The 14,611-nt window shown below is 45.4% G+C and overlaps 1 non-coding gene across 1 annotated transcript; it reads right to left on the reverse strand.

Annotated features, from left to right (window-relative positions):
- Positions 1-580: 580 nt before the first annotated feature.
- On the reverse strand, positions 581-653 carry trnai-uau (transfer RNA isoleucine (anticodon UAU)). The gene has a single exon. It is a non-coding gene; the product is annotated as a tRNA-Ile (tRNA).
- Between the last annotated feature and the right edge of the window lie 13,958 nt (positions 654-14,611).

Here is a 14,611-nt window from a genome sequence, read left to right on the forward strand (position 1 = left end):
TCTGATCTCCCCTCCCAGGTCTGAGTGGAGAGGCAGACAGCCTGATATTGGTTCTGGATGAGCTGCAGTTAGAGGCTCAGCAAACATGGAAGGTGCTTGGTCCTCCTTGGGCCTGTCAGTTCAGCCATGTTCTTGTCAGACTACAGGCCCAGACCAAACTCTACCCCATTGGAGTAGCAAATATTGAGATAGTGTAACACAAGGTGATGAGTAAAAACATTATATGGAGGCAGGTTCTGGTTCCCAAGTCAAATGTGAACTTTAAAAAAAGTTTATATCCTTAATGTCACAAGTAGGCTTACGTTAACATTGCAATGAAGTTACTGTGAAAATCCCCTAGTCGCCACACTCCGGCGCCAGTTCGGGTACACTGAGGGAGAATTTAGCATGGCCAATGCACCTAACCAGCACGTCTTTCAGACTATGGGAAGAAACCGGAGCACCCGGAGGAAACCCACACAGATACGGGGAAAACGTGCAGACTCCAAACAGACAGTGACCCAAGACGGGACTCAAACCCGGGTCCCTGGAGCTGTGAGGCAGCAGTGCTAACCACTGTGCCACCCAAAAACTTAACCTTAGTCTCCAGCGAGAATTGAACTCATAACCACTGGCTTATAAGACCAGTGCTCTAACCACTGAGCTACGAAGCCAACTGCTTGCCTTAGTTTTGGTAGCCTGTGATGACAGCAATGTCAGAAATGGTACTCTGTGCTAGCAACAGAATAATTCCTCAAAAGTTCATCTGAGCATGGTAGAGCCTGTGTCCATGTTCTGTATGCGACATGCCATTCTCTCCCACAATCACACACAAACCTCGCAACCTTCACATTCTCAGCTTTACATTCATCTCCCCATTCTCCTTCCTTCTTGCGTCAACTCCACCGCTCGGCACACACACTACGGGCAGAATTTTCCCATACCACCCACCACGGGAATCGTAGCAGGTGGAACATGAACCACGCAAAGGTCCGTTGAGCTCGGGAGGGATTTTCCAGCCTTGGGGCGAGCGCATCTGGAAAATCCCGCCCCTTATGTGCAAATCCCTTTACACATCTCTGCATTGCTTTTCAACGGGAGCCACTAACTCTCTTGCTGCAAGGCAAGGCAGCATGCAAGCGAGAGAACCAAGGACCCAGTGTGAATTCGCCAACATCATCAGTCAGGCAAAGCAAGAAGCCCTGGAGGTCAATGAACAAGGAACAGCACTGAGCAGCCAGCCGGAAGCTGATGGCTTAACTGAGCATGTTGGCTCAGTAAGTATATGCAGAATTTTACAATTCCAGGCGGCATTTTCCAAGCCTGTCACCAGGAAGTGTTTAGTTTCTAGTTGCATCCTAACTCTTGGCCTGTTTTCCTTTCTTCTTGATCCTTCTCAGCAACAACAGGCCACATCAAGAGTAGCCTCCTGTAGATGTATCATCAGGTGCTCTAATCCTCCCAGTCTCTACACTGGTGCTCAGTGTAGATTAACGTAGAAAATAGGAGCAGGAGGAGGCCATTTGGCCCTTCGAGCCTGTTCTGCCATTCATTATGATCATGGCTGATTATCCAACTCAGTAACTTGTTCCCGCTTTCCCCCCATATCCTTTGATCCCTTTAGCCCCAAGAGCAATAAGCCAATCAGTTTTCTATCCAACTCAATACACTACCCCCAATCCTATTCGCTTTAAATTTACACGCTGATATCTTCTGTTGGACCTTGTCAAAAGCCTTCTGAAAGTCCAAATGAACCTCATCCACTGGCACCCTCTCATCAACTCTACTCATTGCATCATCAAAGAATTCCAATAGATTTGTCAGTCACGGGCAGCATGGTGGCACAGTGGTATGGGTGGCACAGTGGCTAGCGCTGCTGCCTCACAGCTCCAGGGACCTGGGTTTGATTCCCGGCCTCAGGTCACTGTCTGTGTGGAGTTTGCACATTCTCCCCGTGTCTGCGTGGGTTTCCTCCGGGTGCTCCGAATTCCTCCCATAGTCCAAAGATGTGCGGGTTAGGTTAATTGGCCATGCTAAATTGCCCCTTAGTGTCCCGGGATGCGCAGGTTAGCGGGGTAAATATGTGGGGTGATGGGGATAGGGCCTGGGTGGGATTGTTGTCGGTGCAGACCTGATAGGCCGAATTGGCCTCCTTTTGCACTGCAGGGATTTTATGATTTCCCTTTCATAAATCCATGCTGACTCTGTCTGATCCTACCTCTGTTTTCCAAGGATTCTGCTATTAAATCTTTTATAACGGACTATCGCATTTTCCTCAATACTAATGTGAGACTGACTGGTCGATAATTCCCTGTTTTCTCTCTACCTCTCTTTTTAAATAGTGAGGCTATATTAGCTATCCTCCAATCTGTAGGAATGGTGGCACAGTGGTGAACACTGCTGCCTCACAGCACCAGGGACCCAGGTTCGATTCCCGGCTTGGATCACTGTGTGGAGTTTGCACTTTCTCCCTATGTCTGCGTGGGTTTCCTCCGGGTGCTCCAGTTTCCTCCCACAGTTCAAAGATGTGCAGGTTAGGTGGATTGGCCATGCTAAATTGCCCCTTAGTTGTCAGGAGGACGAGCTAGGGTAAATGTATGGAGTTATGGGGAAAGGGCCTGGGTGGGATTGTGGTTGATGCAGACCCGATGGGCCGAATAGCCTCCTTCTGCATTGTTGGATTCTATGGAACTGTTACAGAGTCTATAGAATCTTGGAAGCTGGCCACCAATGCATCCATTATTTCTGGAGCCACTTCCTTAAGTACTCTGGAATGTAAATTATCAGATTTTGGGGATTTATTGGCCTTCAATCCCATCAATTTCCCCAACACCATTTCCCTACTAATACTGATTTCCTTCAGTTCCTCCCTCTTACTAAATCCTGCGTTCCCCAATATTTCTGGTACGTTATTTGTGCCCTCCTTTGTGAAGATAGAACCAAAGTGTGTATTTAGTTGGTCAACCATTTCTTTGTTCCCAATGATAAATTCCCTCGTTTTTGACTGTAAGGGACCTACCTTCACCATTCTTCACCATTCTTTTTCTCTTCACATACCTATAGAAACTTTTACCGGCAGTTTTTATGTTCATCACAGGCTTACTCTCATACTCAATTTCCCCTTCTTAATCAATCCCTTTGTCCGCCTTTGCTGAATTGGATAATGCGAAGGAGGAGTTTGTACAAGAAGCACTGAATACCAGTGAGGAGCAGCAGATACCCCTGGCAGGGAAAATCCAATGGAGGCTCAATAGAGGACAAAAACTTATTTCATCTGCTCTGAGGAGGATGGAGATTTCTCTATCAGTGATGGGTATGGCTGGAAGGCCTGCCAGGGAGTTTAACCACATAGAATTATATTGAATATACAGCACAGAAACAGGCTATTCAACTCAACCACTCCATGCTGCTGTCTTTGATCCACTTGACCCTCCTATCATTCTACGTTGCCTCACAGCGCCAGGGAATCAGGTTCCATTACCAGCTTGGATCTCTGTCTGTGTGGAGTTTGCACATTCTCCCCATGTCTGCGTGGGTTTCCTCCGGGTTCTCCGATTTCCTCCCACAGTCCAAAGATGTGCGGGTTAGGTGGATTGGCCATGCTAAATTGATCCTTAGTGTTAGGGGGACTAGCTAGGGTAAATGCATGGGGTTATAGGGAGAGGGCCTAGGTGGGATTGTGGTCGGTGCAGATGCGATGGGCCAAATGGCCTCCTTCTGCACTGTAGGGACTCTATGATTCTATACCTTACCTAAAGGTTATGGGAACGAGGAGGTAATACTAAAGAGGAATACCAAGATGTTCAGAAAACCAGGAGAGACAGATCGTATTAGAGTAGGAAATGGTAAGTTATGAGTTGGGTTCAGAGTAAGTGGGAAAGTAATAAAGTCTTCATTAGGGTCTGTGCATGTATATGAATTTGATTTGATTTTTGATTTGATTTGATTTATTACTGTCACATGCATTAGTATACAGTTTCTTGCACGCTATACAGACTAAACGTACCATTCATAGAGAAGCAAAGGAGAGGGTGCAAAATTTAGTGTGACAGTCATTGCTTGGTGTAGAGAAAGATCAACTTAATATAAGGTAAATCCATTCAAAAATCTGATGGCAGCAGGGAAGAAGCTGTTCTTGAGTCGATTGGTCGGTGATCTCAGACTTTTGACCTTTTTCCTGACGGAAGATGGTGGAAGAGAGTATGCCCAGGGTGCATGGGGTCTTTGATTATGCTGGCTGCTTTTCCAAGGCAGCAGGAAGTATAGACAGAGTCAATGGATGGGAGGCTGATTTGAGTGATGGATTGGGCTTCATTCACGAACCTTTGTAGTTTCTTGCGATCTTGGTCAAAGCAGGAGCTATACCAAGCTGTGATACAACCAGAAAGAATGCTTTTTATGGTGCATCTGTAAAAATTGGTGAGAGTCGTAGCTGACATGCCTAAGCCTTCTGAGAAAGTAGAGGCATCGGTGGGCTTTCTTAACTATAGCATCGGCATGGAGCGACCAGGACAGATTGTTGGTGATCTTTCATTTGAAGCTCTGTATTGCCTGGACTTTGCAATTTGAGGCTTGATGGCTGTATGTCTACTGCTTTGAGCCATTGTGAATGGTCATCTATTACTATAACATCCCTCCAGTGGCAATTTTGAATTTAACCTTGAATTCCAAGCTGACTGACCAAAGGTCTTGTTCTGGTTCTTGACTTCGAGAGATCTGCAACCTAATTTCTTTCCTTATTCCCAAATTCTTGAATTGTCTGAGCTTAATAGTTCTCTTGCTTTCTTCCTTTAATAATTTTTTTGGATTTACAGAATCGCTTCAAGTGTCCAATCTCTGCATTGGAAACACTTTGCACCCCCTGCTGGACAATCTGCAGTACTTTTTAGAACCGCAACCTGGGCACCAGATGATAGTTGCTGTAGGGTTTCCTGACCTTTCACCCAATATGACAGGCTTTTGAGTGAGGCAGCTGTCTTTGGGCCCATCCAGCGAACTGACTTGTCCAAAGCCTTGGTATTTTGAGAGATAATAATCAGATTTTGCTCTCTAAGTTCGGCCTGCCGAGTGTATTGAACCACTTAATCAAGTGTTTGGTTGCCTTCAGTCTGTAAAATATCTGACAGCTTTATGTCGCAGACTCCAACATAAATGTAGTCCCAATAGGTTCCAATGCGCCACTCCCGCAATAATTTGTACAGGTCTCCAAGTCTATACATTTCTACAAGAAACAATTCGATGGATTCCCTTGGCCTTTGGAATCTCTGATTAAATCACAAATATAACGTTCCATTTTGGGCTGAAATATGCATCAAGTCCATTCAGGATAGTTTCAAAGTCTGCGCAGGTCTCTTCTATCCCTGTCTTGAGAGAATATTATTGGCAATGAGGAACGAACTAACCTGGTATTTCTGCTCTTTGACATGCTAACCCAATGCTGCTCAATACCTCAGCAAGTGGTTTTTTTCCACAGCTCCTAACACTGGACTCTCCATCGACCTTCAAAGTTTTCAGATGGTTGCAGATTGATGCTGACATCGCTACCAATCCTCAAGGTGCCTCTCATCAGGGTGATTCTTCCTTTAAGGAATTCTCCTTCCGTTTTCTCTCCGCGGGTGTGTTGTCATAATTGTTGTTGGATTGGTGCCACCACCGCTGCCGCAGAGTTGTGGATTATCTCACAGCCTAACAGTGGTTAGCACTGCTGCCTCACAGCACGGGTTCAATTCCGACCTTGGCTGACTGTCTGTGTGGAGTTTGCATATTTGCCCCATGTCTGCGTGGGTTTCCTCCGGGTGCTCCGGTTTCCTCCCGCAGTCCAAAGATGTGTGCGTTAGGTTAATTTGCCATGCTCAATTGACCCTAGTGTCAGGGGAATTGGGAGGGAAAATTGTGAGGTTACGGGGATAGGGACTGGGTGAGATTATGGTTGGTGCAGACTCGATGGGCCGAATGGCCTCCTTCTGCACTGTAGGGATTCTATGATTCTAATCTATACTGGGAAGATTTCCATCTATTCATGACTTATAAAAGCAAATTACTGCGGATGCTGGAATCTGAAACAAAAGAGAAAATGCTGGAAAATCTCAGCAGGTCTGGCAGCATCGGTAAGGAGAGAAAAGAGCTGACGTTTCAAGTCCAGATGACCCTTTGTCAAAGCTTTGACTGCCACATGCTGCCAGACCTGCTGAGATTTTCCAGCATTTTCTCTTTTGGCATGAGTGACTTATATCTGACTCAAGTAGGTTTCTTCAAAGATACCTATTTACACAAAATACATGATAACTACTAGGTAAGTACATCTCTCTTGTCTATAGACTATTCTGTCTTTCTAACAGAGTCTTGAACACATGACTGCTGCTATCACTGTTACATTACGATACACCTCACTATAACTGTTAACCCATTATTATTGTGTCTACTCCCCAAAACGTGGCAGAAATAATGAGTCCCAGTCCAACGGGAATGGGAGTGAAGCAATGGGAACAGTATACTTTGTCCTCTCTCGGGATGTTAACATGTGTGCCCCTTGCACACCTCCTACTCAAGAGGGCACTGGAGCAAGGCGACTTCTTGCAAGCTGTGCCCAGCATACTTTCTAATTCTATCTTTTACTCTCATTCTATGCTTCTAAAACTTTATTCTAACTCTTTTAAATGCTCTAATAATGCTTTAATGCAACATCTTACAGATTTGGCGATCTTTCGGCAGACTTTTGAATGGACTTACCTTGCATTAAGTTGATCTTTCTCTAAACCCTAGCTATGACTGTAACACTACATTCTGCACTCTCTCCTTTCCTTCTCTATGAATGGTATGCTTTGTCTGTATAGTGCCCAAGAAACAATACTTTTCACTGTATGTTAATGCATGTGACAATAATAAATCAAATCAAATCAAAATACCTGCCAGAGTGCCAGCTGGGCCAGAACAGCCCATCAGCAGTTGAGGTGCAGCAGTCTGCAACTCGGAGTATTGAGGCTTAAACGCTCTGAAATTATCAAGCATCCCAATGTGCACAATAGTAGCCTTCTAACAATTTGTCTAAAGCTACATGGCACAGTGGTTAGCACTGCTGCCTCACAGCGCCAAGGACCTGGGTTCAACTCTGGCATTGGGTGACTGCCTGTGTGGAATTTGCACGTTCTCCCCATGTCTGCGTGGGTTTTCTCCGTTTGCTCCGGTTTCCACCCACAGTCCAAAGATGTACAGGTTAGGTAGATTAAGGAATGCTAAATGTGTGGGGGATTAGTAGGATAAATACATGGGATTACGGGGATAGGGCCTGCGTGAGATTGTTTCTGGTGCAGGCTCGATGGGCAGAATGGACTCCTTCTTCAAACTCAAAAGATACGCGGGTTAGGCGGATTGACCCTGCTAAAGTGCACTTTGGTGTCCCAAAATGTGTAGGTTAGGGGGATCCATGGGGTAAATACGTGGGGGCTACTGGGATAGGGCCTGGCTAAGGCGCTCTGATGGAGAGTCAGTGCAGACCCGATGGGCTTAATGGCCTCCTTCTGCACTGTAGGGATTCTCTGATTCTATGAAAACACTTCATAGGAGAAAAATAGTTCAGAAACATTCATTTAGAGAAGCAGAATTGATTGTCTGTTTCTGGGAATTAATGGAATTTAATGTATTCATGTATTTAATGTAATTGTTTGCCATTAAGTTAATTTTCTTGGCACTAAGGGCTGCTGGGTATCTGTATCACAGGATGTGAGTCTGCATTGTCAGCTTGCATTGATACAGAAGTTATCTAACTTCTCTAAATGTTCTTCTGTACAGGAATAAACAAGCATTGGGGGTATGACATTGAGTGTAAAGTCCGCACTCTCTTATATAATGTTTGAGGGCAGGTCACAAGAATCACTGAGCGATTAGCTAGTCCTCACATCTCTTACTGGAAGGCCTTGAAGTTGTCCTCCATCTTCTGCTGTTGCCTTGCTTTTCCTCACTAGGTGTAGATTGCTGTTTCGACTCTACCTTTTCCATATGCTGGCCTTGGGGCGGCTCGGTGGTACAGTGGTTAGCACTGCTGCCTCACAGCACCAGGGACCCTGGTTTGATTCCCGGCTTGGGTCACTGTCTGTGTGGAGTTTGCACGTTCTCCCCGTGTCTGTGTGGGTTTCCTCCGATGCTGGAGAAATTATGGCCTATTGCAGGATAAATACATTATGGCAATTGCTGGAGTTCTTTGAACAAGCTTGTACGATCCTGTGTCTGTGATTGGACACTAGCTGGACTGTAATGGAGTGGTGGATTTTCCTATTGATCACTCCTGTTTTCCAGCATTCTTTTGCCTTGTTACCAATCTGTGTGCCCCCAATGACACCCTGGGGCAGCACAGTGTCACAGTAGTTAACACTGCTGCCTCACAGCACCAGGGACCCGGGTTCGATTCCTGGCTTGGGTTAATGTCTGTGCGGAGTCTGCACATTCTCCCCATCTCTGTGTGGGTTTCCTCCGGGTGCTCCGGTTTCCTCCCACAGTCTGAAAGATGTACTGGTTAGGTGCATTGGCCGTGCTAAATTCTCCCTCAGTGTACCCGAACAGGCACCGGAGTGTGGCGACTAGGGGATTTTCACAGTAGCTTCATGCAGTGTTAATGTAAGCCTACTTGTAACACTAATAAATAAACTTTAAGAACTTTAATACCATGTTGTTTAGCACTCACCAATTCACTGGATTGGAAAGTTAGAGAAAAACTTTTAAAGTTACAAGGCAGTGGAAGTCTCATTCAAGTAACACCATTAGAAATGGTGAAATAACACAATTCTGTCTCTAGCGATGCAAGTCTACAAGTGTTCCAGATAAGATACTCCATTTATGTTGGGAGGTGTTACACTTAGTGTCAGGCAGAAGAATTGTGCTGATATAAAAGTGACGTTCTCAGCCCATTGTTCTGAGCGTGCAAGAGGACTGTTGCCACGGTAACACAGCTCCATGTACCTGATTAAAGTAATTCTGCAATAATTCCATCCAGCATTTCTGGCAACTTGAGCTCCTGTAGACTTCTTAAAGTGACAAACAGAAAATGGAAGAAAATCTCAGCAGGTATGACAACATCTGCAAAGGCACCCAACCCCAAAGTCTTGATCCCAGGGTAAGGCCCACCAATGGCATCTCAACTGCCTGATTGTCTTGTGGTCAGTTGACCTCTCCAGCTGACAGGTACGACCCCTGTCACCTCCACAAGATTCCATCCAGTTGCTTGAGGTGGGTGGAAGGATTAGTTTCACTTTCCAGAATGCTATCCCCCATGGGGAGGCAGTGTCATAGTGAAATTGTCACTGGACTAGTAATCCAGAATGAACCATCCAGACTTGAAATGTTGGCTCTATTCGCTCTCCGCAGATGCTGTCAGATCTGCTGAGATTTTCCAGCATTTTCTGTTTTTGTTTCAGATTCCAGCATCCGCAGTATTTTGCCTTTATCAGAGCAACTGCTCTGCTTTCCATTGAGTAGCAGCATTGGATCTTGTACATCAAGCCAGGAAGACATATGTGGACCTTTGCTCAATATCGCATCTGAAAGACAGCACTTCTGATAGTGCAGCACTCCCTCAGTGTTGGACTGAAGTGTCAGCCTGGATTCAGCACTCAAATCCTTGGAAGTTGGCCCGATCCCACAACATTCTATCTCAGAGCTGAGATGCTTACCCCTCTGAGCCAAGACTTAAAGTTAAAGTTTATTTATTTGTCAGAAGGAGGCTTACATTAACTCTGCAATAAAGTTACTGTGAAAATTCCCTGGTCACCACACTCGTGCGCCTGTTCGGGTACACTGAGGGAGAATTTAGCATGGCCAATGCACCTAACCAACACATCTTTGGACTGTGGGAGGAAACTGGATCACCCGGAGGAAACCCACGCAGACACGGGGACAACATGCAGACTCCGCACAGAGAGTGACCCAAGCTGGGAATCGAACGCGGGTCCCTGGAGCTGAAGCAGCAGTGCACTCGGGCTGAAGGATGGGGTGGAGGGTAGATAGGGGTGGGTTAGTGGGGGGTGTGTGTCGGAGGTGGCAGAGAGGCAAAAACAAACTAAGGTGCAGCAAACTAAAGCATCGATTAGCAACTATTGAAGGCTCAGTGTCTCCAACCTCCTTGATGCTGGCAACCTCAGGGGTGGAATCTTATGCCCTCTCTAGTGGTGTGTTTGGAAGTGGATAGGGCATTTAATCGGGCAGTGGGATGGAAGGTGAGCACCCCGCTGCCTTCTTGCCACCACCTCAATTGAGTCCGGGGCAGGAATGCTCACGTTCAGCCTTCCTGCCCCTCCACGAATGAGGCCCATTAGTGGGCAATTAATGGCCACCAAGGACCTCATCCCACTGCCACTATATTGACCCAGATGGCCTCTCGCCACATGGGGAGACTAACCAGTAAACCCCTGCGGGCTGCTTGTGATCTATGGAGCAGCGGGTGTGTGTGTGTGGGACGGGGGAATGGGTCCTTTTTCAAAGACTGTCAATGCCAAATCAAGGGACCCAGCTTTTGGAAGGGTGGGCAACACAGAAAGCCACCCCCCCACCACCCGTCCCCCTACCTTTGCTGTCAACCCCCTGACACATCATACCCCTCAACCCCCCACCCTGCAAAACCCTTCCCACCATTACTTAACTATGGTCTGCCTTGGCTGCTCCTCTAGGGGTTGTCTCTCCAGCGCAGCTGCTGAGCAATAGAGATGCTGGACTCTGATGGCAGCCAGTCTCCTTAGGTGGGACAGCCAAGTCTTGATCCCAGGATAAGGCCCATCACTGGCCTCTCAACTGTCTGATTGGCGCATTGTCGGTTGGCCTCTCTAACTGACAGGTCAGACCTCTGTCACCTCCAAAAGATTTCATCCAGTTGCATGAGGTGAGTAGAAGGACAATTGATCAGTTTCATTTTCTAGGATACCATCCCCCACAGGGAGGCAGTGGCATAATGAAATTGTCACTAAACTAGTAATCCAGAGACCCGGGTTAATGCCCTGGGGAACATGGCAGAAGGCAAAATTTGAATTCAATAAAAATCTGGAATTAAAGGTCTAATCATAGAATCCCTATAGAGGCCATTAGGCCCATCGTGCCTGTACTGACAACAATCCCACCCAGGCCCTATCCCCGTAACCCTACGTATTTATCCTGCTAATCTCCCTAAGGGGCAATTTATCAAAGCCAGTCAACCTAATCTGCATGTCTTGGACTGTGGGAGGAAACCGGAGCACCCAGTGGAAACCTACGCAGGGATAACATGCAAATTCCACAGTCACCTGAGGCTGGAATTGAACCTGGGTCCCTGGCACTGTGAGGCAGTGGTGCTAGCCACTGTGCCACCGTACCACCTTATCAATGACCAAATTGTTGTAAAAACCCATCTGGTTCAACTAATGTCCTTTAGGGAAGGAAATCTTACCTGGTCTGGCCGACATGTGACTCAGAACCACGATACTGTGGTTAACTCTTAAATGCAACTCTGAAAGGGACAGTGAGCCACTCAGTTGAAGGGCAATTAGGGATGGGCAACAAATGATGGCCCAGCCAGCGATGCCCACATCCCAATCAATGAATGGCGAAAAGCAATGATGACAATTCAACATCATCAGCAAATCTCTCAAACCTTGTCAATCCCTCAAAATAATGAAGAAGAGCCCCATTAAGCAGAAGTGTTGTAAATTGTTTCTGCAGCCTCTTTTGGTCCATCACTAAGAGACACAAAGTCATGATTCTGCCCCCATGAGAGTTAGCAGTCTGCTCCCAACTAATTCTTTCCAATAGGAACAGCAGCCGGAATTAGCACTCGACATACGTTTGAGATGACACACATTGTACATCAGGATTAAAAGAAGTAGCAATGTAAGTGCCATATACACAACTCACTTGTCGGGAAATTAAATGATTGAATTTTGTTTAAGCGTAGTTCAATTAGTTCATTTGCGAAGGAATTATGTAGCAGTAGTTGGGTTAATGGTCAATTAACTTTGAGTGAATTCTAATGTTGAAACATTTTTAAAAATAGCAGTGGCTTTCTGTTCAGAGGGAGTACATATTTAAATAAATATTGTGTCAATCAGTGACTGGCGTATCTCGTTCCAAAGTGCCTTCATCCATTTCTTCCTTTTTATTCTTTCTCGTTGTTTGCCACTGACTGGCAGAATTATAGAGAGTACAACGGACCTGTAATTTTGGAGATCTTGCAAAGCTTTATTGGAAAACCTCCCTCTGTCTGTCCAAACAGTGAGATTCTGCTTGCAGATGCCAATTGCGCATTTTACATCTGACATAGAAACTAGAAGCTGGAGTAGGCCATTCAGCTCTGTGAGCCTGGTCCACCATTCATTTTAATCATGGCTGATCATAAAATTCAATATCCTGATCCCCCCCCCCTCCCCCCCATATCCCTTGATCCCTTTAGCCCCAAGAGCTATATCTAATTTCTTCTTGAAATCAGACACCATTTTGGCCTCAACTACATTCTGTGGTAGTGAATTCCACACATTTACCATCCACTGGGTGAAGAAATCTTTCTTCACCTCAGTTCTAAAAGGTTTACCCCCCTTATCCTCGAACTTTGACCCCTAGTTCTGGATTCCCCCACCATCAGAAACATTCTTTCTGAATCTACCCTGTCTAACCCGGTTAGAATTTTATAAGTTTCTATGAGATCCCCTCTCACTCTCCTAAACTCCAGTGAATACAATCCTAACCAGCTTAGTCTCTCCTCATATGACAGACCTACCATCCCAGGAATTAGCCGGATAACCCTTTGCTGTACCCCCTCTATAGCAAAGATAACCTTGCTCAGATAAGGATGCCAAAACTGCACACAATACTCCAGGTGTGGCCTCACCAACGCCCAATACAATTGCAGCAAAACATCCCTATTCCTATATTCAAAACCTCTCGCTATGAAGGCCAACATACCATTTGCCTTCATTACTGCCTGCTGTACCTGCACGCTTACTTTAAGCAACTGATGCACAAGGACATCAAGGTCTCGTTGAGTATCCACCTCTCTCAACTTACACCCATTCAAGTAATAATCTATCTTCCTATTATTGTTACCAAAGTGGATAACCTCACATTTATCCACATTATACTGCATCTGCCATGCATATACCCACACACTCAGCCTGTCCAAATCACGCTGAAGCATCTCTGCATCCTCCTCACAGCTCACCCTCCCACCCAACTTTGTATAATCTGCAAATCTGGAGATAATGTATTCATTTCCCTCTTCCAAATCATTGATATACAATGTGAACAGTTGTGGTCCTAGCACAGATCCTTGCTGAACCCCACTAGTCATTGCCTGCCAATGAGAAAAAGACCCATTTATGCCAACTCTTTGCTTCCCATCTGTGAACCAGCTTTCTATCCATCTCAATCCTACCTGCAATCCCATGTGCTGTAACTTTACATAGTAGTCTGTTATGTAGAACTTAGTATGCTCACTCTACTGCCATTCAAACCTTGAGATGCTATAAGGATATTACTGGTCTCCCATTGTAATTCTATCAGGAGACCATCAGGTCATCCCCCCCGCAATCCAATTCAGGGCAATGTCATTATTGGACGTTCTCTGGTTGATTACTCCAATTCCCGTGGGGTTCTGCCCACCTCCCATTAGAGTTACGAGGCAAGATTAGTCAAAAGCAAATTATTGCAGATGCTGGAATCTGAAACCAAAAGAGAAAATGTTGGAAAATCTCAGCAGGTCTGGCAGCATCTGTGAGGAAAGAAAAGAGCTGACGTTTCGAGTCCAGACAACGGTTTGTCAAAGCCCCTTGCTGAATTTTAGACCATCACTTGAAGAACTTGCAGGACCGAGCAGAGAGAGAGCAGAGAGCAGAGATACTAGAAATGAACTAAATATAGGTCACCAACTCGGAAGAGGGGAATGAGAAAATAGAACCGCAAAGTTTCTTCTGATGAGGAATTTGTTCTAAGAATATATCTGAGTTGTTAATATAAATGATTCTTTATTGTAAGGAGCCACAAACACTACCTGTTAATATATGATGAGCTCCATTTGAGTCTCCATGTAGAACTGTAGGCAAATGCACAGCTTCATAAGCAGCTGCACAATACAAAATAACAAACGATGCAGGTAAAATTGGTAGCATTTAATTGACAAAGTACAAGGAGCTAATGACTGTACTCCAACACCGTGCCGCTCATTAGAACAGTGTCCTAGCTGCCCTCTGGGAGTGCTCAGTTGCTAATTGCCTCTTTGTCTGAGGGATAGAATGGTATTAACATCACTGACAACTTCATTAGGAAAGGGATTAGAAGGATGCTTGCAAAACAGATCTTTACCTGAAATGGCAGCCACAATTTGTACCAGGTAATCCAATGCTTTAGGAGGCTTCTAAAGCCAGATTTCACCTCAGTTCTTTCTAAACAATCTCCTATTTGTGTTCCAAGTATATGTTATGCATGCTTATGTTGTTATGAACAACTAAACTATTTAATACCTATTGTACCAGCTTGGATCTTTTAAAAATCTCGTGATGGTAACCTAACCAAGTGACCTTAAATTCCATGTACATACAATGTGGCTGCAAATTAAAGGATCATTGGACTAATTTTCCTCACTGCATCATGGAATCATAGAATCCATACAGTATAGAAGGAGGCCATT

This window comes from Mustelus asterias, chromosome 23, assembly GCF_964213995.1.
Source record: "Mustelus asterias chromosome 23, sMusAst1.hap1.1, whole genome shotgun sequence".
In the NCBI taxonomy this organism is placed as follows: Eukaryota; Metazoa; Chordata; class Chondrichthyes; order Carcharhiniformes; family Triakidae; genus Mustelus; species Mustelus asterias.